Raw genomic sequence first — 21,699 nt, forward strand, 5'->3', positions numbered from 1 at the left:
GTAGCAGTATTCTGGATCCAGCATTGGGCAACTTTCCTTCTCCATACTGACCACAGGTGGTAGCTCACTAGGCACCAGTGCCATTCAACAAATGCCCTGATTTTTATTTTATTTTTTCAAAGACTATAATGCGTTCTCTAATTGGACAAGGTGGATAGAAGAGCAGTGATGTCACGTTCTCAATCTTGCCCAAGCAGAGACAAAAAACATGGTGTTGTACCCCCTGTGATCAGTGTGCAGTGGGGCAGTGATTGTAATTTTTCCCATAAGTCCCTGAGGTATGAAATATGAATACTTATACTTGTTCAATCTGGATAAATGTAATTATGCAATACAATCCATTCCTGAAATTCATCTTTGATTGTAACTGTTTACTTGCATACTTGCACCAGGACTCAAAATTTCAAGTCCTGAGCTACTAACAAGGCCTTGAGAGTTACTCACCACCAGTTGTCGCACTCAACCCCTACCCTGCCCCGCCCAGACTTTAATTCCACCCCTAAATACACCTTTGTATATTATTTAATGAACAGACACTGTTAAAAGAGAAGTCCAGCCTGGGCTCGTTTGGCTGGGATTCTCCTAATGCCGCGTACAGACGGTCATTTTTTGTGATGAAAAAAACGTTGTTTTTAAAAAAGTCTTTTAAAATGACCGTGTGTGGGGAAAACTTAGTTTTATGTCTTCTCGAAAACGTAAAAAAAAAAATTCGAACATTCTTGAATTTTTTGTGTCGTTTTTCAAAACGTTGTTTTTTGTGTCAATTACAATGATAGTGTGTGGGCCAAACGACGTTTAAAACAACGTTTTTAAACCCGCGCATGCTCAGAAGCAAGTTATGAAGCTAGCTTCAATGGAAAAGAGTGCTGAACGTAACCACGCTTTGCTAGAGCATTTTGAAAAAACTATGGCTCTCCCAGCAGATTGTGTTGTGATTGGCCAAAGCATGCAGGTCAGGTGCATGCTTTGGCCAATCAGCAGCCGTCAAGGCACTGCGATCTCGTCGTTCAAATTTGATGCAAATGCCCCATATGTTCGATTCATGTGCGGACAAACAAACACCCGTTGTTCGAGTCAAACTTAGGTTGGATTCGAACATCGGGACCATCCCTACACACCATGAATAAAAATAACGTTAGACAATGATGTTAGGACTAGGGATGACCCGAACACCACCCTGTTTGGTTCGCACCAGAACCGTCGAACGGACCGATCATTCATGCGAACATTTAGAACCCCATTGAAGTCTATGGGACTCGAACGTTCAAATTCAAAAGTGCTCATTTTAAAGGCTAATATGCAAGTTATTGTCGTAAAATGGGTTTGAGAACCCGGGTCTTGCCCCAGGGAACATGTATCAATGGAAAAAAAAAGTTTTAAAAATGGTAGTTTTTTCTGGAGCAGTGATTTTAAAGTGAACTTTTTTTTAAAAACATTCCTTTAAATATCCTACCTGCTGGGTGTTACTATAAGAAAAAAGTCATTTAAAACTGCTTGCAGCTTTAATGTAATGTCTGGTCCCTGCAATATGGATGAAAATCATTGAGAAAAATAGCATCCCCCCAGCAGTATACAGGCGGTGCAAACAAGACAGGGACTGCAAACAAGACAGGGACTGTAGGTTTGTTTTTAAGTATAATCTGTTTGTAATTTTGAACTGGTACTTTTTTAAAGTGTAGCTCCAGCCAAAAAATCTATTTTTTAAGCTTTTTGGAAAACATAGAGCAGTGAGTGCGCAGTGAGGTAGGGTAGTACTGTAGTGACGTTGTACAAAACAGCCATGCTGCTATCACTGCTGTGGTTTTTCATGCCCCTCGGCCTCCTGACTGTGTTTTAAAGGTTCAACTTCACATCTATGCGATGCATCAGAGTATGTGCCTTGCTGCAGAACAGCCTATTAATTTGAGAATGAACTGCCTGCCACCCCTCAATAGCACCAAAGTGCATGGGCCTTTTTTTTATTTTATTTTTTAACCACTTACCCCCCGGACCATATTGCTGCCCAAAGACCAGAGACCTTTTTGCGATTCGGGACTGCGTCGCTTTAACAGACAATTGTGCGGTCGTGCGACATGGCTTCCAAACAAAATTGGCGTCCTTTTTTTCCCACAAATAGAGCTTTCTTTTGGTGGTATTTGATCACCTCTGCGGTTTTTACTTTTTGCGCTATAAACAAAAATATAGTGACAATTTTGAAAAAAATTTATATTTTTTACTTTTTGCCATAATAAATATCCCCCAAAAATATATAAAAAAACATTTTTTTCCTCAGTTTAGGCCGATACGTATTCTTCTATATATTTTTCGTAAAAAAAAAACGCAATAAGCGTTAATTGATTGGTTTGCGCAAAAGTTATAGCGTTTACAAAATAGGGGGTATTTTTATGGCATTTTTATTAATATTTTTTTTTACTAGTAATGGCGGCGATCAGCAATTTTTTTTCGGTACTGTGACATTATGGCGGACACTTCGGACACTTTTGACACATTTTTGGGACCATTGGCATTTTTATAGCGATCAGTGCTATAAAAATGCATTGGATTACTATAAAAATGCCACTGGCAGTGAAGGGGTTAACACTAGGGGGCGGGGAAGGGGTTAAGTATGTCCCTTGTGTGTTCTTACTGTGGGGGGGGGGTGGCCTCACTAGGGGAAACACTGATCCTCGGTTCATACATTGTATGAACAGAAGATCAGCATTTCCCCCGCTGACAGGACCGAGAGCTGTGTGTTTACACACACAGCTCCCGGTCCCCGCTCTGTAACGAGCGATCGCGTGTGCCCGGCGGCGCGCACACGCACGGGAGTCGGGGGCGAGCGGGGGGCGCCGCCGCCGTATAGCTACGGGCTCTCGCCCAGCAGAGCCGACCTGCCGCCGTAGAATGACGGCGGCTGGTCGGCAAGCAGTTAATGCCGCTGCACCAAAATGCATGGTGCTTTTGTTAGCATGCATTTTTATATTTGTGATTTTTTTTATTTACATATATATATATATATATATATATACATATATAATGTGTGTGTAAATAGAAAAATCACAAAAATGCATGCTAACAAAAGCACCATGCATTTTTTTGAGAATCGTGAGAGAATCATGATCTTCATTCTAAGATTCTTTGTGATTCTCATTTTTCCCAGAATCGTGCAGCTCTACTGCCTTTAGGAATTAATATGAGAAAAAACAGCAAATATTTTGACGTAGCTTTAACTGCACACTGTACAGAGGACACATACAGTACACCACGTGAAAATACTGCAGCTAGCACAATCACATGCCTGCCAGTATATTAGGAAGAGCGGATGTATCTAAACTCAATACAGTGTATAAATATATATACAACACCTGGGATGCATATATATCCTCTACACACTGTGGCCCAAATTCACAAAGGATTTACGACGGCGTATCTCCAGATATGCCGTCGTAAGTCCGAATGTGAGGCGTCGTATCTCGGCGCCTGATTCAAAGAATCAGATACGCCAGAATTTGTCCAAGATACGACTGACGTAAGTCTCTTACGCCGTCGTATCTTGGGTGCATATTTACGCTGGCCGCTAGGGGCGCTTCCGTAGTTTTACGCGTAGAATATGCAAATGAGCTAGATACGCTGATTCAGAAACGTACTTGCGCCCGTCGGATTTAGCTACGCCGTTTACGTAAGGCGTCGGGCCGGCGTAAATGTACCCCTCATAAAGCAGGGGTAAGTCATGTTAAGGTATGGACGTCGGAAACGTCGGAACAGCGTCGTATTTTACGTTGTTTGCGTAAGTCGTACGTGAAAGGGGCTGGGTGTATGTTACGTTTACGTCAACAAAGCATTGAGCCAACGTATCTTAGGGAGTATTTGCAACTTGACTCTGAGCATGCGCGCGCATGCGCCGTTCGATCGGCCACTCATTTACATGGGGTCACGGCTCATTGTAATACAAGACGCCCACTGCCTTGATAATTTGAATTACGCAGGCTTACGCCGGCCCATTTACGCTACGCCGCCGTAACTTAGGGCGCAAGTTCTTTCTGAATACGATACTCGCCTCTCTAAGTTACGGCGGCGTAGCGTATGTATGAGATGCGCTATGCCCGCAGAAAGTTACGCCATTCTTTCTGAATCCGGGCCTGTAACTCTAACTGACTAGCCTGCCTGCCTGCCTGCTCTATCTAACTCGCAAAAAAATGACTCTCTCTGTCTTTCTCTGTAAACCACCAAAACACTACACAAGGCCGACTTCCAGACAGCATTATATAGTGTGGGGCATGTACTAAACCCCCTGAGCCAAAATTGACCAAAGCCACCCTGGCTTTGGCCAATTATGGCTCACCGTTTTTTGCGCGCTGTGAGTGGCCAAGCATGCGGGTCATAGTGCATGCTTAGCCAATCATTAGCCAGCAATGCACTGCGATGCCGCAGTGAATTATGGGCCCAAAACGTTCGTAATTCGACGAATGATCGAACACACGATGCTCATCCCTAGTTAGGACATAATGACTGACAAGTGAATTTCTTGCTCATCTCTACTGAGCAGTAGTTCTATTTTCAGATGGTACATTGATTTTGAATGACAGGAAACAAAGTAGACAGTTGTAAAAGCATAACCAGTATATTGCAATATCTTGCACTGTACCTTGTTTTCATTTTTTTTATTGCTGATGATAACAAAACCACACAATTTCCATTATTAGTCCTGTTTTACGCCCCAATTATCCCTAGTCCACACCTTAAACTGCTTTTCAAATTGCAAATACAGGAAGAAGCATCTCTACATCTTTACTGCCCCTTGTAGAATGTACATCATCAATGTTCAATAACATCCAATTATTATTATTATTATACAGGATTTATATAGTGCCAACAGTTTACGCAGCGCTTTACAACATCAAGGAAGACAGTACAGTTACAATACAATTCACTACGGGAGGGATCAGAGGGCCCTGCTCATTAGAGCTTACAATCCAGAAGGGAGGGTCAAGTAGAACAAATGGTAGTAGCTGTGGGGGATGATGAAAGATGGACAAAATGTAAATACATTTGTTAGGCGTGGGTAGGATAGGCTTCTCTAAAGATAAGGGTTTTCAGGGATTGTCAAAATATACCATAGTTTGTCTGGAAAACTATGGTATATATACTGGAATTTTTATTAATTTATTTTATACTAGTAATGGCGGCAATCAGCGACTTATAATGGGAGAGAAAGACACTAACTGATACAGGGGGGAAGCTAGCTAGTTGACACTGACATCACCCGTGACACTAATACAGTGATCATTGCTAATAATATACACTGTTACTGTATTTTTGCTATAATAAATATCCCAATTTATTTTTAAAACAGATTTTTTAGTAATGGTGGCGAGCAGCGATTTTTATCGTGACTGCGATATTGCGGCGGACATATCGGACACTTTTGACATATTTTTTGGGACCATTCACATTTATACAGCAATCACAGCTTTAAAAATGCACTGATTACTGTATAAATGTGACTGGCAGGGAAGGGGTTAACACTAGGCGGGATCAAGGTGCTAAATGTGTTCCCTTCTAACTGTAGGGGGCGGGGACTCACAAGGGGAGGAGACTGATCGGTGTTCCTCTGTACAAGGAACACGCCATTGGTCTCCCATCACCTGACAGGACGTGGATCTGTATGTTTACACACACAGATCCATGGTCCTGCTCTGTTATGGGGCAATCGTGGGTTCCCGGAGGACATCGTGGCCACCGGGCACGCGCATCGGGTCCCCAGTGACGCGGCGCCCCCTGGTGGGCCGGGAAGGCGAGGACGTCATATGACGCCCGCCCAGAAAGGGCGGATCCAGAGTCTAGTCTCTGGAGGGGCACTGCCAGAAAATAAGGTGTTGCTTACAGAACTCAATTAGGTGTCCGGTGTGTCTGCTGCAATGTTGCAGTACCACTAAAAAATCAATGATCACCGCCATTACTAGTAAAAAATATTTAAATATAAATGCCATAAATAAAGAGATGGTCAGAGACTGTAGACATGGTACAAGAGATGGTCAGAGACTGCAGACATGGTACAAGAGATGGTCAGAGACTGCAGACATGGTACAAGAGATGGTCAGAGACTGCAGACATGGTACAAGGGATGGTCAGAGACTGCAGACTTGGTACAAGGGATGGTCATGGGACAAGGGATGGTCAGAGACTGGAGACATGGTGCAAGAGATGGTCAGATACTGAAGAAATGGTACAAGAGATCAATGCAGCCTCATCAGTGCCCATCATTGCAGCCTCACTGTACATATGAATGCAGCCCCACTGTATATATGAACGCAGCCCCACTTTTGTATATTAATGCAATCCCACTTTTGTATATAAATGCAGCCCCACGTTTGTATATAAATGCAGTCCCACTTTTGTATATGAATGCAGCCCCACTTTTGTATATAAATGCAGTCCCACTTTTGTATATAAATGCAGTCCCACTTTTGTATATAAACTCAGTCCCACTTTTGTATATAAATGCAGTCCCACTTTTGTATATAAATGCAGTCCCACTTTTGTAAATAAATTCAGTCCCACTTTTGTATATAAATGCAGTCCCACTTTTGTATATAAATGCAGTCCCACTTTTGTATATAAATGCAGCCCCATTTTTGTATATGAATGCAGCCCCACTTTTGTATATGAATGCAGCCCCACTTTTGTATATAAATGCAGTCCCACTTTTGTATATAAATTTAGTCCCACTTTTGTATATAAATTCAGTCCCACTTTTGTATATAAATTCAGTCCCACTTTTGTATATAAATGCAGTCCCACTGTATATATAAATACATCCCCACTTTTGTATATGAATGCAGTTCCACTTTTGTATATGAATGCAGTCCCACTTTTGTATATAAATGCAGCCCCACTTTTGTATATGAATGCAGTCCCACTTTTGTATATAAATCCAGTCCCACTTGTGTATATTAATGCAGTCCCACTTTTGTATATGAATGCAGCCCCACTGTATATATAAATGCAGCCCCACTTTTGTATATGAATGCAGCCCCACTTCTGTATATGAATGCAGTCCCACTTTTGTATATGAATGCAGTCCCACTTTTGTATATGAATGCAGTCCCACTTTTGTATATGAATGCAGCCCCACGTTTGTATATAAATGCAGTCCCACTTTTGTATATAAATTCAGTCCCACTTTTGTATATAAATGCAGCCCCACTTTTGTATATAAATGCAGCCCCACTTTTGTATATGAATGCAGTCCCACTTTTGTCTATGAATGCAGTCCCACTTTTGTCTATGAATGCAGTCCCACTTTTGTATATTAATGCAACCCCACTTTGTATATTAATGCAGCCCCACTTTGTATATGAATGCAGCCCCACTTTGTATATTAATGCAGCCCCACTTTGTATATGAATGCAGCCCCACTTTGTATATTAATGCAGCCCCACTTTGTATATAAATGTAGCCCCACTTGCATATTAATGCAGCCCCACTTTTGTATATTAATGCAGCCCCACTTTTGTATATTAATGCAGCCCCACTTTTGTCTATGAATGCAGTCCCACTTTGTCTATGAATGCAGTCCCACTTTTGTCTATGAATGCAGTCCCACTGTTGTCTATGAATGCAGCCCCACTTTGTATATGAATGCAGTCCCACTTTGTATATGAATGCAGCCCCACTTTGTATATGAATGCAGCCCCACTTTGTATATGAATGCACCCCCACTTTTGTATATGAATGAAGCCCCACTGTGCATGGCACTCACCATGGCATTGCCTCGATCACACACAGCAGGTATCTCCTCTCCCGACGTGTGTCATGGAACAAACAGGAGCTGTAGGTCTGTGTTCGGCAGGGCAGTGTGCTCTAGCAAGGTCCCCCCCTAGACGGGCTTGTGTGATAGACAAAACACTGATTCAATCAGTGTTACATCTCCATCTACTATCACACGAGCAGGTCTAGCACAGGCAGCACAGCCGAACACAGACCCAGCTCTCACACACAGCGAGAGATGCCCGGTGTCATACACGCAGGAGAGAAGGGGAGCGCTGCAGTCAGCTACAGCTCAAAGCAGCCTCAGGACAGGCAGCCTACCGGGCTGGGCCAGTCCGGCCCTGGTGATGAGAGAGAGAGTGAGAGACTCGGCAGCGGCAGCTGCAGGCACCGCAAAGCAGTTTTAAAAAAAAATAATTTAAAAGCCAATGTGACATGATTGTCTCGGGGGGGCAATTTCCCTCTTGCCCCCCCCCCTGGATCCGCCGTTGGAAAGAGCCGGACCGTTCAGCCGACATTTGACTGCCGGTGAGCGGAAAGTGGTTAAAGTAATATGTGTAGGCTAGAAACTATTGAAATACATTGAGGGAATGAATTTATGTTTTTATATTTTGACCATTGATATACTTTAAAAGTTTAAAACTGATAGATTTACTGTAATACCCAATGACTAATAGTTATAAGTTATTTTGGGTGTTCTCAATTCCAGCTGCAGTGAAGTTTGATGAATGGCAAGCCCCTCCCTCGTACCTCTTCTAAAAATGCTCATTCTTTATTCAGATGCCAGATAAACAGGATGAAAGAGAATGTCAATCTGATAAAATGCTGCTTCAACCATGTTAAATAACAAAAATATATATTTTTTTTAATTGTAAATAATGATTACTATGAAGTAGAACTGCAACTAATGATTATTTTCAGAATAGATTAGTTGGCCAATTATTGTTTTGATTAATTGATAATTTGGGTAAAAAAAATCAAAAAAAGTTTGGTAAAATAAAAAAATAAGATAATTTATAGCTATATGCAGTGGTAAATATAAATAACCAGCTATATGGTTAGGGAACAAAATATCTAATCCACTCTGAGGAAAACAGAAGAGATATACAGTATATACTATTAGAAGTTGAATCTGGTACATCATCAGACACAGAGATCAAAATTTCTATTTAAAGGGGTTGTAAAGGAAATAAGCATCCTTTACCTGCAGACATTCCTCTTTTCACTTCCTCATTGTTCGTTTTTGCTCAGAAGTTGCTCTATTTCTTCTCTGTTCTGTTCACTTCCTGCTTGTCTGATTTTTACTGACCACCGTGAAGGGAGGCTTTACTGCGGTGGTCAGTGACGTGCTCGTCCCCTCCTGGGAACTACATCTGTGTGGCAGGACGCTCTCTACGTGTTAGAGACTTCAAGGAGGTGTGAATTACTGGGCGTGCCGCAATGCATACTGGGAAATGTAGTTCTTACATGAACGAGCACCGCAAACCAGGAAGTGAATGAATGAACAGAAACTAGAACGCCGGAGGTGATATAGATGAAGGAATTTAATAGGTATTTACTCGTTTTTTTAACAGAATCATTACACTATTCTGTCTGTCTACCTTGCAGACATTAATTTTAGGCAAAAAAATGTTTTCCTTTACAACTCCTTTAAAGAAAAGAAAACAAAAATAACTAAAACCCTATCTTGCATATTTTCACACAGGATTGTAATATAATATTATGCATGGCAGACTCCCTTGTCATAGGCAGGTAGTTTGATACAAGCTACCGGCACCTGCAGTCACTTATGCTGGCCATACACATACTTTTTTCCTTCAAAAAATGTTGTTTAAGAATGTTTGTTCAATTCTCTATTTATTAGTGGGGTCAAATCCATTTTTGCTTTTGACCACAGTGACGTGAAAATTTGAAGGAGCAGAAAAGAGAGCTTTTCAGACAGTGTTTTTTGCTCAGAAATTACATTCAGTTTAAAACTGAATATTAAAAGAAAGTAACATTTTCAAACGACATTCGTCCATTTATTGAATGTAGAAAGAATTTTCATATGAATATTCATACAATATTCTCATCCAAAAATCAATACGTGTATGGCCAGCATGATACATTTAGTAGCAACAGCTTGATATTTGTATCGTGTGTGTGTCTGTGTGTAGTGAAAACAGTGAAAGTAATAGTAGAAATAATTAATATATGTGTGTAAATATAAATATATATATATATATATATATATATATATATATATATATATATATATATTGACATAATAATACATTTACCCAGTCGTAGGATATACAGGGTATTTTAACTGGGAGTCAGACATGAAGCTACAGTATATGAAGGGTAGAGGGGGAATATAAATCTTTTATTATATTAAAGTAGTACTAATGGCTGAGACTTTTTTGCACGGATGTAATCATTTTAAATATAATGCACAATACTAGTAAACTTGTTCTTTATATTTAATTGTAATGCATTATATTACCTCCAGTCTATCAGCCTCCAGCTTCTCTGGGCTCAGATGCTGATCTTCCTTGCCTGGAGCTCTTAAAGTGATTGTAAACGTTGGATTTTTCTTTTAAACAACAAATTTGTCATACTTACCTGCTTTGTGTAACAGTTTTGCACAGAGCATCCCAGATTCTCCTCTTCTGGGGCCCCCTCCCGGTACTTCTAGCTTCTACTGCAGGGGTGCCCAACCTTTTGAAGAGCGAGGGCCACTTAAGCAACTTGGTAACCAGTCGTGGGCCACAATGAGCGGATCGGACAGATGACAGGTCACAGCTACTCTATAGGCCCTCCGATCCGCCGAGATGGAAGGGGACAAATTTTTTTCGGATTGGAGATAGGTGGGCGTAAATGGACATCTGTCGCACTGTAGAGGTGAATTGAGGGTCCCATTTGGTCAGGCTGATTGTGTGAAAAGGGCCTAAGACTGCTTTCACACTGATGTGCTGCATTTTACCTATACTGTGAGTATGGAGTACTCGATTACTCCATCCTCCTCATTCCGTTCTTTTCCTGAGGAAAGATCATTTCTGCTAGTATCCCCACATGAGTGATGGTGGAACTCACAGGAACACAAAGTTTGTTTCAACACTTGTGGAAGACACCAAAGGACTTATGATTAATGTTTTTTAGACACTGATTTTTTAAAGTCTTTCATTGATTCTTCACAAATATTAAGTGGCAATTCTGATATATGAATTTTCACTTTTATGTTTGTGGCTTAATATTAAGAGTGTGCATGCATTTTTTGTAATATCAAAGCGTATTTTATTGATGCAAGGAAGCCTGGGCTTTGTTTAACCATTCTCCTTAAGCGCCTACCACTGTTAGCAGTTTGGCCACACCTGCTGTATTCTCCCTGTTTTACAATACAAGATATGCCCCTGGCGCTGAAGAAAATTGTTGTAATTCAACCAAGCCCACTCTTTGTCATAGTATAGTTTGTGCGTTGCATTCACTCTCCCTAAAGTGTTCCTCAGTCTCAAGTTCTAAAGTCTGCTCCTGTCATGGGACTCCCTGATTACTTTTTTTTATCTATTTTTTTATTTCCTCTTGAATCAAGTCATTTTTATTGAAAAATCTTTGCAATTTACAACAAGACTAAAACATACAAAACATTCGAACGAGACCTCTAAAAATACCAAAGAGACATACAAAAGAAAAATAAATAAAGAGCTCAAATAGATTATGCGACTTCCAGATTATGCAAAGTATTTTTTATTTTTTTCAGTTTTATACTTACCTAGGTAAATGCAGCATTGGTCCGATGCTGCTTCTGTCCCCCGGTGCCTCTGCACTGAGAACCAAGCAATCGAACATTGCTGATCGCCCGGTTCTGACAGCTCCATGATCAGAGAGTCAGCAGAGAGTGGATTTCAGCCCTCTCTCTGCTGAGAACGGGTCACAGAAGTGCAAAATGGACTGCACTCCTGTGATCCATGGAAGAAGTACAGTCAAAAACAAGCTTTGGCTATACTTCTACTTCTGTGGAAGGTAGGCTTTCCTGGATGAATCGTCGTCATTGTGCGTCAGCCGATTTAAAACCTCTAGGGGGAGCGCGCCCATGCCGATGCGCGTGCACTGGGGCTGCGATGTCTGTGATGTTGCTTCTGAGAGAGACAGAATGGGGATCTGTCAATGTAAACAGACAGATATCCATTCTGTCAGGGGAGAAGATACAGATATGCTGTTCCTAGTGATTAGGAACAGCGATCTGTCTCCTCCTCCAGTCACTACTCCCCCCCCCGTTAGAAACACCTCCCTAGGGAACATTTAACCCTTTAATCGACCCCTATTGTTAACCCCTTCCTTGCTAGTGACATATATATAGTAATTAGTGGCTATTTGTAACACTGATCGCTATATAATTGTCACTGGTCCCAAAAAAGTGTCAAAAGTGTCCTATCTGTCCACCGCAATGTTGCAGTCCCGCTAAAAATCACCGAGCACCGCCATTACTAGTAAAAAAAATAATAATAAAATGAAACACCATAAATCAATCCCTTATTTTGTAGACACTATGGCGTATATTCGAATCCTCAGCGAGTTCGCGCCGTAAGTTACGGCGGCGTAGTGTATTTCTGGCGGCGGATTTCAAATTGGGCGGGTTGGGGGCAGGTTTCATTTAAATGAAGCGCATCCCCGCGCCGAATGAACTGCGCATGCGTCGTCCCGAAATTTCCCGCCGTGCATTGCGCTAAATGACGTCGCTAGGACGTAATTTTTTTTAACTTAAGAGTTACGTCCATCCCTATTCACGGACGACTTACGCAAAAAATAAAAAAAATTCAAATTTCGACGCGGGAACGACGGCCATACTTAACATGGCAAGTCTATCTATACGCCGCAAAATACCAGCTTTAACTATACGCCGGAAAAAGCCGACTACAGACGACGTTAGAAAATGCGACAGCCGCGCGTACGTTCGTGGATCGTCGTAAATCGCTAATTTGCATACCCGACGCGGAAAACAACGCAAACTCCACCCAGCGGGCGCCAAAGTATTGCATCTAAGATCCGAAGGCGTACGAAGCCGTACGCCTGTCGGATCTTACCCAAATGCCGTCGTATCTTGGTTTGAGGATTCAAACTAAAGATACGACGCGGGAAATTTGAAAGTACGCCGGCCTATCAGTAGATACGCCGGCGTACTTCGTCTGTGGATCTGGCCCTATAACTTTTGTGCAAACCAATCAATATATGCTTATTGTGATTTATTTTGCCAAAAATATGTAGAGGAATACATATTGGCCTAAACTGATGAAGAATTTTGTTTTTTTAACTTTTTTGGGGGGATATTTATTATAGCAATAAGTAAAAAATACATATTTTTTTTCAAAATTGTCGGTTTGTAGCTGCTGACTTTTAATAAGCAACTTACCCGTCCAGGGTGCCAGCGATGTCGGCCGCCCGAGGCTGATCCATCCTTTGGATCGGGTTCTGGCACCACCATTTACAGTAAGAAAAAAAGGCAGTGGAGCCTTGAATCTTCACTGCCCATTTCCTACTGCGCATGCGCGAGTCCCGCGGTGCTTTGTGAATGGGTGGCTGTCTTCTGGGACACACATGTCCCAGAAGACAGTGAGCCCCATTTCTCAGGAGGCAACCCGAGAAGGAGAAGACAGAAGATCACAGCAGAATAGGAAGTGGCAGATTAGGAAGATCTGCCTAGCAACAGCCATTTCTGTTTGTTTTATTTTTAAGTTTTTTGGAGCCTTTTTTGGCAATTTTTTTTTTTTTTAGGGTGGACCTCTGCTTTAAGGGGGCAAATCCTTCTGGACCTTAAGTGGTTAACTTTCCACAGCATCATCGGTAGGCTCAACATTGCGCAGACAATTTGGAGTCTAGCCATCGAGACCACATTTTCTGAAATGTTGTATTTGTGTTTGTATGAAATTCTGTGTTTGTATGTCAGTTGATGATTGATGTTAAATTGCTATGCTTTTTAACCAATACCTTAATTTTTTGGTGGTATTGACTGGTATGTAAACATCAATTATTGTTCATTTGCAAATGTGTAATCACTATCAGCATGTCTGGCTTAAAGACTTAAACTCAATAATTATAAATTGGAAACCATTGTTTTATTATGTATTTGTGTGCGATTTAATCTTGTTATAGCCACTGCCTAGCCTCACACAGTACAGTACTGCAGAATATATTGGCACCATATAAATCAGTAATGAAAATGCTCCCACAGGAATTACACTACTGTTAATACATAGTAACATAATGCATACCATAAAGCAACTTGCCCTAAAGCAAAATGTTGTAATGCTGTATTTCAGGCCCCACCAGGTAACAATTCACACTTGCCACATCACTACAAACCTCTTCATTTGCAGTTTTGACCTCCTAAATTAGCATTTCAGCTCCTAAAATATCTTACACAAACTTTCGGGAAAGTCACATTCTCCCTCCCAGTCTCACTTAAAGTGCATTTCCATTTTTGCAGCCAAATTAGAATAACACTTACTTTAGATTTGCTACATGTTCTCATTGCATAACTTACAAAAAAATATATAAAAAAATTGCTATTTACATTTTATTTGCTCTTTTCTGAAAACAATCAAATATTTCCAATTTTTTGAAAATGCTCATACTCTGCACTTGTGTTTGTGATAGAACCACAGTATACATGAGCTCAGCAGTGCACAGCCATTTATCTTAATGATAGCCTGGGCCCCCTGGGTGGAGGAAATATGCCAGGCATTATGTTGAATGAGCTCAGGCAGCCACTGTGCATGTGCAAGAGCCCTATATATATATATATATATATATATATATATATATATATATATATATATATATATATAGTAGATTTCCCCGCAGCCAGACACATGATCACAGCCACTCTTTGTCTCAAAAAAACAGTCTCAGTCTAGTGGTGTTATTTTTGTTGAATTCTTTTTTTTTATAACTGGGATAGGGACTGGGGAAGAGTGGAATGCTCCAAAAAGAACTATGTACAACATAAGCACACTAACTTTCTTCTTCTGCAGCACTTTAAGCACAGTCCTTGCAGGGGTCATTAGTGGACTTGGATTAGTTGAAGCAGAAGAAAGGCACAAACTTGTTTTATTTTTTTGAGAAACTCAAGCAAAGTTCCTTTAGTAAAGATAGGATGGACAATGCTGTTCAGGATACCAGCCAGGAGCCTTTTTTTCTGCACTCTCAGCTGACTCTCAAGCACCAGAGAGGTGGATGGCAGAAGCCCACAGACTCAGTCTCTAGGATCGTTCACTCAATCTGTACTCACAAGCCCTCGGATGAATGGATGCCTCCTTCCAATGTCTGCAAGTAGTCCCAGACCAGATTCACTATGAGGCAGTCCCTCAATTAGCTTCCAGCCCAGCTGAACAGGAAAGCACATGGCAGCGTTGTCTGGGAGGGAAGCGTGTTCTCCAGGCTGGACTTCTCCTATCCAGGATAAGACCCGAATGCTCTAGAGTTCAAACTATTTATACCCTTACCCATCAGGCACATGTGCACAGGTCCATAAGATTAGCTAAGGCAGTATAGATATTCATGCTGCCCATTTACATTACTCCACACCTATGTTCCAAAATTATATAGGTAACCCTGGAGATACAGAGTGAAAGCAATCAAATCTGCAGCCTGTGAGTCATAAAGCGGAACCTAAACACTGGCTACAGTACGCTAGAACTAAATTTGGCAAACCCAGAATTGCAGCCATGCTAATTACAGTGAGACAAAGCTTAATTTACCTAACACAAAAAACAGCCTCACTGACTACAGTGAATAATGCTAAATATATCTATCTAGGAGGGTGCTACATACTGTATATACACTTAGGCCTCATGCACACTAGACGTTTTTGGACGTTTTTACAGCAGCTGCTTTTGTCAGTATACTTTTTTTCTACAGTCAATAAACTCTCCATCATGTTATCCTATTTGTCCATTCACACATAGGCTGTTATCAGTGGCGTTTTTGAGCAGTAAAAAAACAACAAAACTAGTGGGTTCTGAGTAGGGGTGCAACGGATCAAAAAACTCACGGTTCGGATCGTTCCTCGGATCAGGAGTCACGAATCGGATCATTTTTCGGATCGGCAAATAAAATAAAAAAATTCTCCCCCACTGTAATATACACATCTCCTCCCCCCTCTGTAATATACACATCTCCCCCCCCCCCACTGTTCACCCCCCCCACCAACTATAGTACCCCCTAGGTGCAAACACCACCCCTTCTCTCAGTACAAGAGACCCCCCCTCCTCTCAGTACAAGAGACCCCCCCCCCTCCTCTCGGGGGAAGAGACCAGAATTTTTATGAGCCGACAAGCTTAAAACTAAAAGGTTGGCTTTAAAAGTGTTCATGAATCTGTTGATACTGTAAATCGCATGGAACATTTTAACCACACAAGGGGAAAGCTGTCATAAGCAATCCAGAAAACACCACATTGCTTTACAGAGGAACAATGAATAAACAACCATAGTAAAGACATGCAGGGCCCTGAATAGATTGTTTTATGTTGGAAAAGAATGTTGTGTTTAATAGATTCGCTTAATCTGTAAGATTTGGTAGCACATTACTGCAGAGGTGGAGGGTAAAGAGATGGGTATTGCCCTCTGTTTAATTGCGTTATGAATGCTTATGTGCAATTTAAGTCCCCCAACTATTCAGGGGCAAGAGACCCCCCTCAAGCAGTACAGAAACTCCTAGCGTGTGCTTCTTCCCCACGAGTGCGGGCTCCTCCTCTGTGGGTGTAAACAGAGGAGGGCCGCCGCCAGGTGTACCAAGATGGCCACGGCTCCGGAGCTAGGCCGAAGCCGGGGCCTTTCCTAATGTTATTCCTGCGGCAACGGAGATGGGCCAAAGCCACGGCCTTTCCTAGCGTTATGGCCGCGGCTCCGGGGGTAGGCCGAAGCCGCGGCCATAACGTTAGGAAAGACCGCGGCTTCGGCCTAGCTCCGGAGCCGCGGACATAACATTAAGGAAGGCCGCGGCTTCGGCCTAGCTCCGGAGCCGCGGCAAATCGCGGATCACAGTCTGTTCCGATCCGAAGGGGGTGACCCGTTCGGATCATGGATCAACTGTGATCCGTTGCACCCCTAGTTTTGTGAGAGACGTTTTTCAGCTGTAAAAACGCTCTAACGCTGATAAACGCTGGTAAACGTCGATAAACGCTGATAAACGCTCAAAAAACTTCACTCACCAGCATTTTTTTATGTTTTTGATCCATTGAAAAAAAAAAGAAAAATTTTTTTTTTCTTCAACAAAAAATGCTAAAAAACACTAAGGCCCCATACACACGAGAGAATTTATCCGCGGATACGGTCCAGCGGACCGTTTCCACGGATAAATCCTCTCAAAGATTTCCGCAGATTTCTATGCGATGGAGTGTACACACCATCGCATTGAAATCCGCGCGGAAATCCTCTGGCGATGACGTGTCGCGCCGTCGCCGCGATTATGACGCGGCGACGGGCGCGACGCTGTCATATAAGGAATTCCACGCATGCGTCAAATCATTACAACGCGTGCGGGGAATCCCTTTGGACGGATGGATCCGGTGAGTCTGTACAGACGAGCGGATCCATCCGTTGGGATGGATTCCAGCAGATGGATTTGTTGTGCATGTCAGCAAATATCCGATCTGCTGGAATCCATCCCAGAGGAGATTTCTCTGCGGAAACAGATCCGCTGGCGTGTACACACCATAGGATCTATCCGCAGAAACCCATTTGCTGGGATTTATCTGCGGATGGATTCTATCGTGTGTATGGGGCCTAACGCTAAAAAACGCTATTGAAAAAAACGTTAAAAAGCTGAAAAGGTTGAAAAAAGTTGAAAAACTCACTGCAAAGCTACTGACATTTTTATAACGTTATTTTAACGTCCAGTGTGCATGAGGCCTTAGTTATGTATATTGTATATATATATATATATATATATATATATATATATATATATATATATATATATATATATATATATATATTGTATTGCATATATAGTTACTGTATATACACTAATAACTTATAGCTATGACTAAGTATTTAGTCAACAATTTACACAGTGCTTTATATTTAAAATGTACATTCACATCCGTTCCTGCCCTCAAGGAGCTTATGATTTAAGGTCCCCAATGCTCAGTACACACTATAAGAAAACCGGAGAAATGATTGTCTGGTTTTGCAGCAGGTCGTAACTGAGGATGGTACTAATTATGCAAAAATTATCAACAAAGGATTTATTTTATTTTTTTACTTATTGTTTATTTTTTTTGATCAAGAGCAGTTTTTCATATCTGATTTTACGACAAATTTTTTGGAGTTTGTTTTTTCTGACATTTGCGCTTATAAGACTGAATTGCATGTCGAAAGTTGTGTACACATTATACAAAAATCAAATTGCAGACTGCAGGCCATCAGAGTACCCAAGTACCTGTCTCCAGCCCAGAGTACCCAAATACCTTTCGGCAGCCCAGAGTACCCAAGTACCTATCTCCATGTGGTATTGTCATACTCAGGAGGAGTAGCAGAATGTATTTTGGGGTGTAATTGCAAGTATGCATATGCTGTGTGTGAGAAATACAGTAACTTGTTAATTTGACAATTTTGTGTTAAAATAAATTCTTAATTTTCCCAAGAAAAAAAGTGCAACTTCAAAAAACTCACCATGCCTCATACTAAATACCTTTCAAAAATGGGGTAATTTTAGGGGTATTTGTACTTTCCTGACATTTTAGGACCTCAAGAAATGAGATAGGCCTTCAGTACATCAGGTGTGATCATTTTTTTAAATAATTGGCACCATAGCTTGTAGACTCTCTAACTTTCATGCAGACTATATAATATCCACTAATCTGGGTTATTTTTTACCAAAGATATATAGCAGTATACATTTTAGCCCACATTTATGAACAAAAATTACTTATTTGCTAAATTGTATGATAGAAAATAAAAAAAAGAAAGCTCTATTTGTGTGAAAAAAATTATAAAAATGTTGTTTGGGTACAGTGTTGCATGACTAAGTAATTGTCATTCAAAGTGTGAGAGCAAAATTGGTCTTAGCAGCAAGGGGGTGAAAGTGCCTGGTACTGAAGTGGTTAAGCTGCATTGTCTTTACCATTGACCTGTTAAAGAAGAAACATAGTTCTGATGCAAACAAAGACATGTACACAAGCTCTTAGGCGGTCTTCCCCCTCTTGTCCTCTGCTCTAGCTTTTATGAGTTGTGCCTCAGAGGAACATATTAACTTTCTAAGGAGAACAGACCAGACCTTCCTGTTATTGGCTGGAGCTTATCATACAGCTCAATATAGCGCCATAACTTGCCCAACTCTGCCTGCCTCCTACTCATTCCATTTGGCTTTTATAGTGATAGGCCAATAGCAATGTGAGGAGACAGGGTTTAGCTGCAAGTACTGACACTAACCTAACATGTTTGGCCCCTTTCACACGGGGCGGATCAGTAATGATCCGCCCCGTGAACCTCCGCTTGCTCAGCGGGGGTCGCTCCGTTGATCCCTGCTGAGCCGACAGATGACAGGGCGGTCCCCGCACACTGTGCAGGGACCGCCCTGTCTTTTCTCCGCTCTCCCCTATGGGGGGATCGGATGAACACGGACCGTCTGTCCATGTTCACCCGATCCGATCTACCAGATGGATGGAAAAGTAGGTTTTTCCCCCGTCACACTTTGGCGGATCGGAGCGGGTCGGATGTCAGCGGGCATGTCACCGCTGACATCCGCGGCTCCATAGAGGAGCACGGAGCGCCCGTTCAGGTCCGCCAAAAAAATGGCAGGCGGACCTGAATGGGCGCGAAAGGTGTGAAAGAGCCCTTAGAGTACTGATCCTCATAATGGCATGCTATTCGGTCATGGCGGGAGAGTTTGGTTCGGGAGGCTGTCTCTACATTCCTTTAAACTTGCAACTGTTTTGTTTTTCTTACCCATAAAAGTGTCTCTGAATTGCTAATGGCTATATTAAAGTACCAGTACCAGTAAATATTTTTTTTTTTAGTTTTGGATAGAGTAGAGAGGGATTAAAACACTTGTAATTTTTTGTCTGTTGACCGTTAGGGAGATACACTCTTGCTATTTATCCTGTTTACCATTATCATCTAAAGTAAAAGAAAATTAAAAATGTTGGGTTGTCTCTAGATAAGTATTGTCCCCCAATGGGGACGCTAGTTCTGGTGACCTGGGGGTCCCCAAGTAATTTCCTTAATTTGCAGGGATTTCCTCTCACTTCCTGTTTTGGCTATGGGGCAGTAAATGAAGGTAAATCCTCCCATTTGGACAAAGAGCAAAATTCACCCTTACAGGTGTTATAGCCAGTGGCAACCTGTCCATTAGGGGTGCTGGAGCTCCGCAGCCTCTATCTACGGCCACCACCCCCATGCTCTATCCATAGCCGCTATTTTGACAGGACACCGCCACCCCCTATTCATGTGTCCAGCCCCTTTTAAGACTCTGGGCGTGTGAATTAAAGTGGCGTTTTTTTAAGCACCCGGTTAGAGCCAAAGGCTCTAATAGGCTTCAAAATACAGTGGGCTCCTGGCGCACAGCATTGCGCCAAGAGCCTACCCAGGTGTTACAACAGCGAATAAATATTCGCTATTGAAACACTGATCCTCAATCCGGCCAATTAGAAGCAGGTCTGAGACCCGTTTGGCGAAAAAGAGAAGAGTCCCAATTGGCCACTGAGGAGGAAGGAGGAAACAGAAGCCGTCACGATGCCTGTGGAGAGGAGAGGGAGGGAAAGCCAATACTGCAACCGCCGGTGAAGCCCGGGAGAAGTGCTGTTTACCATAGATAGGGTGAGTGCACCAGACCCACCTGACCGATCCACTGTCCGACCATCTGACTGACTGACCAAGGTGGGGGGCACTGTTTGCCACCCCCCCCAAAAATATATATAACCACCGGCCGCCACTGGTTTTAACCCTCCCTTACTCTATCCAAAGTGAAAAAAAAAGTTTTGCCTATAGTTCTACTTTAATTCTGAAATTGGTTAATATCCTTGTGCTCTGTGGGTTTATGATCTTTGAGTGACTCTCAATAAACGTTTAATTGAAGCCTGAAACGTGGTGGTATAGCAAATTAAATAAACTGCAATACTTTTCTCATGTACTATGCCATCATATCATCATATTTACAGGAAACACTACCAGAGTAGTGCATAGTATAGTTTAAATATATTATTATTCTATATATTAATATTATAAATTCTAAAGTTCAATACACATAAGAAGTTGTATGTAAGATATGCCCATTTAAATTAAAGAGGACCTTTTAACCAATCGGTTGGATAACCAAAGTTCCAAAGCACAAGACAAACACAGTAAACAACAGTTATAACTAGCCAGAAAAATAAATGTCTAATTGTGGCTTGATCATTTATTCTGGGAAATAAATCCCAATGTTGCAATTTATTTGGCAAATGATGATTTTCACTTAAAAAACAAACAAAAAAACTCCCAAAGATTAATATACAATAAAAAAAATATGCATAAAAAGAAGGAACCAGTGGTCAGTACTAAAACCAAGATTATTTCCAGGGTCACAAATCACTTACTATAGTTGGGAGTGTCCTTTAGGAACAATAGGCAGTTATGCTCCAGATACAAAGAGCAATTGGGTTGATTTACTAAAACCGAAGAGTGCAAAATGTGGTGCAGCGATACATAGAAACCAATAAGCTTCCAGGTTTTATTATCAAAGATTGATTGAACAAGCTGACGTTAGAAGCGGATTGGCTACCATGCATAGCTGCGCCAGATTATCACTCTCCAGTTTTAGTAAATTAGCCCTAATGTCACATTTTAATTCACTAAATAGATATAGTGAATTTGCTAATTTGTAATGCAGTGCCCTCCAGTGGCACTTTCAAATAATTTCATCTCAACAAATATTAAATGCAGAATATTTTACAATTTCCCAGCTGTGAATATATTGGTTGTAATGTAAGA

The 21,699-nt window shown here is 41.6% G+C and overlaps 1 protein-coding gene across 1 annotated transcript in view; it reads right to left on the reverse strand.

Annotated features, from left to right (window-relative positions):
* ANO4 (anoctamin 4) overlaps nucleotides 1–21,699 on the reverse strand; it is a 282,473-nt gene that overhangs the window by 215,335 nt on the left and 45,439 nt on the right. The gene's annotated exons all lie outside the window — the stretch shown is intronic.

This window comes from Rana temporaria, chromosome 3 (genome assembly GCF_905171775.1).
Source record: "Rana temporaria chromosome 3, aRanTem1.1, whole genome shotgun sequence".
Classification (NCBI taxonomy): domain Eukaryota; kingdom Metazoa; phylum Chordata; class Amphibia; order Anura; family Ranidae; genus Rana; species Rana temporaria.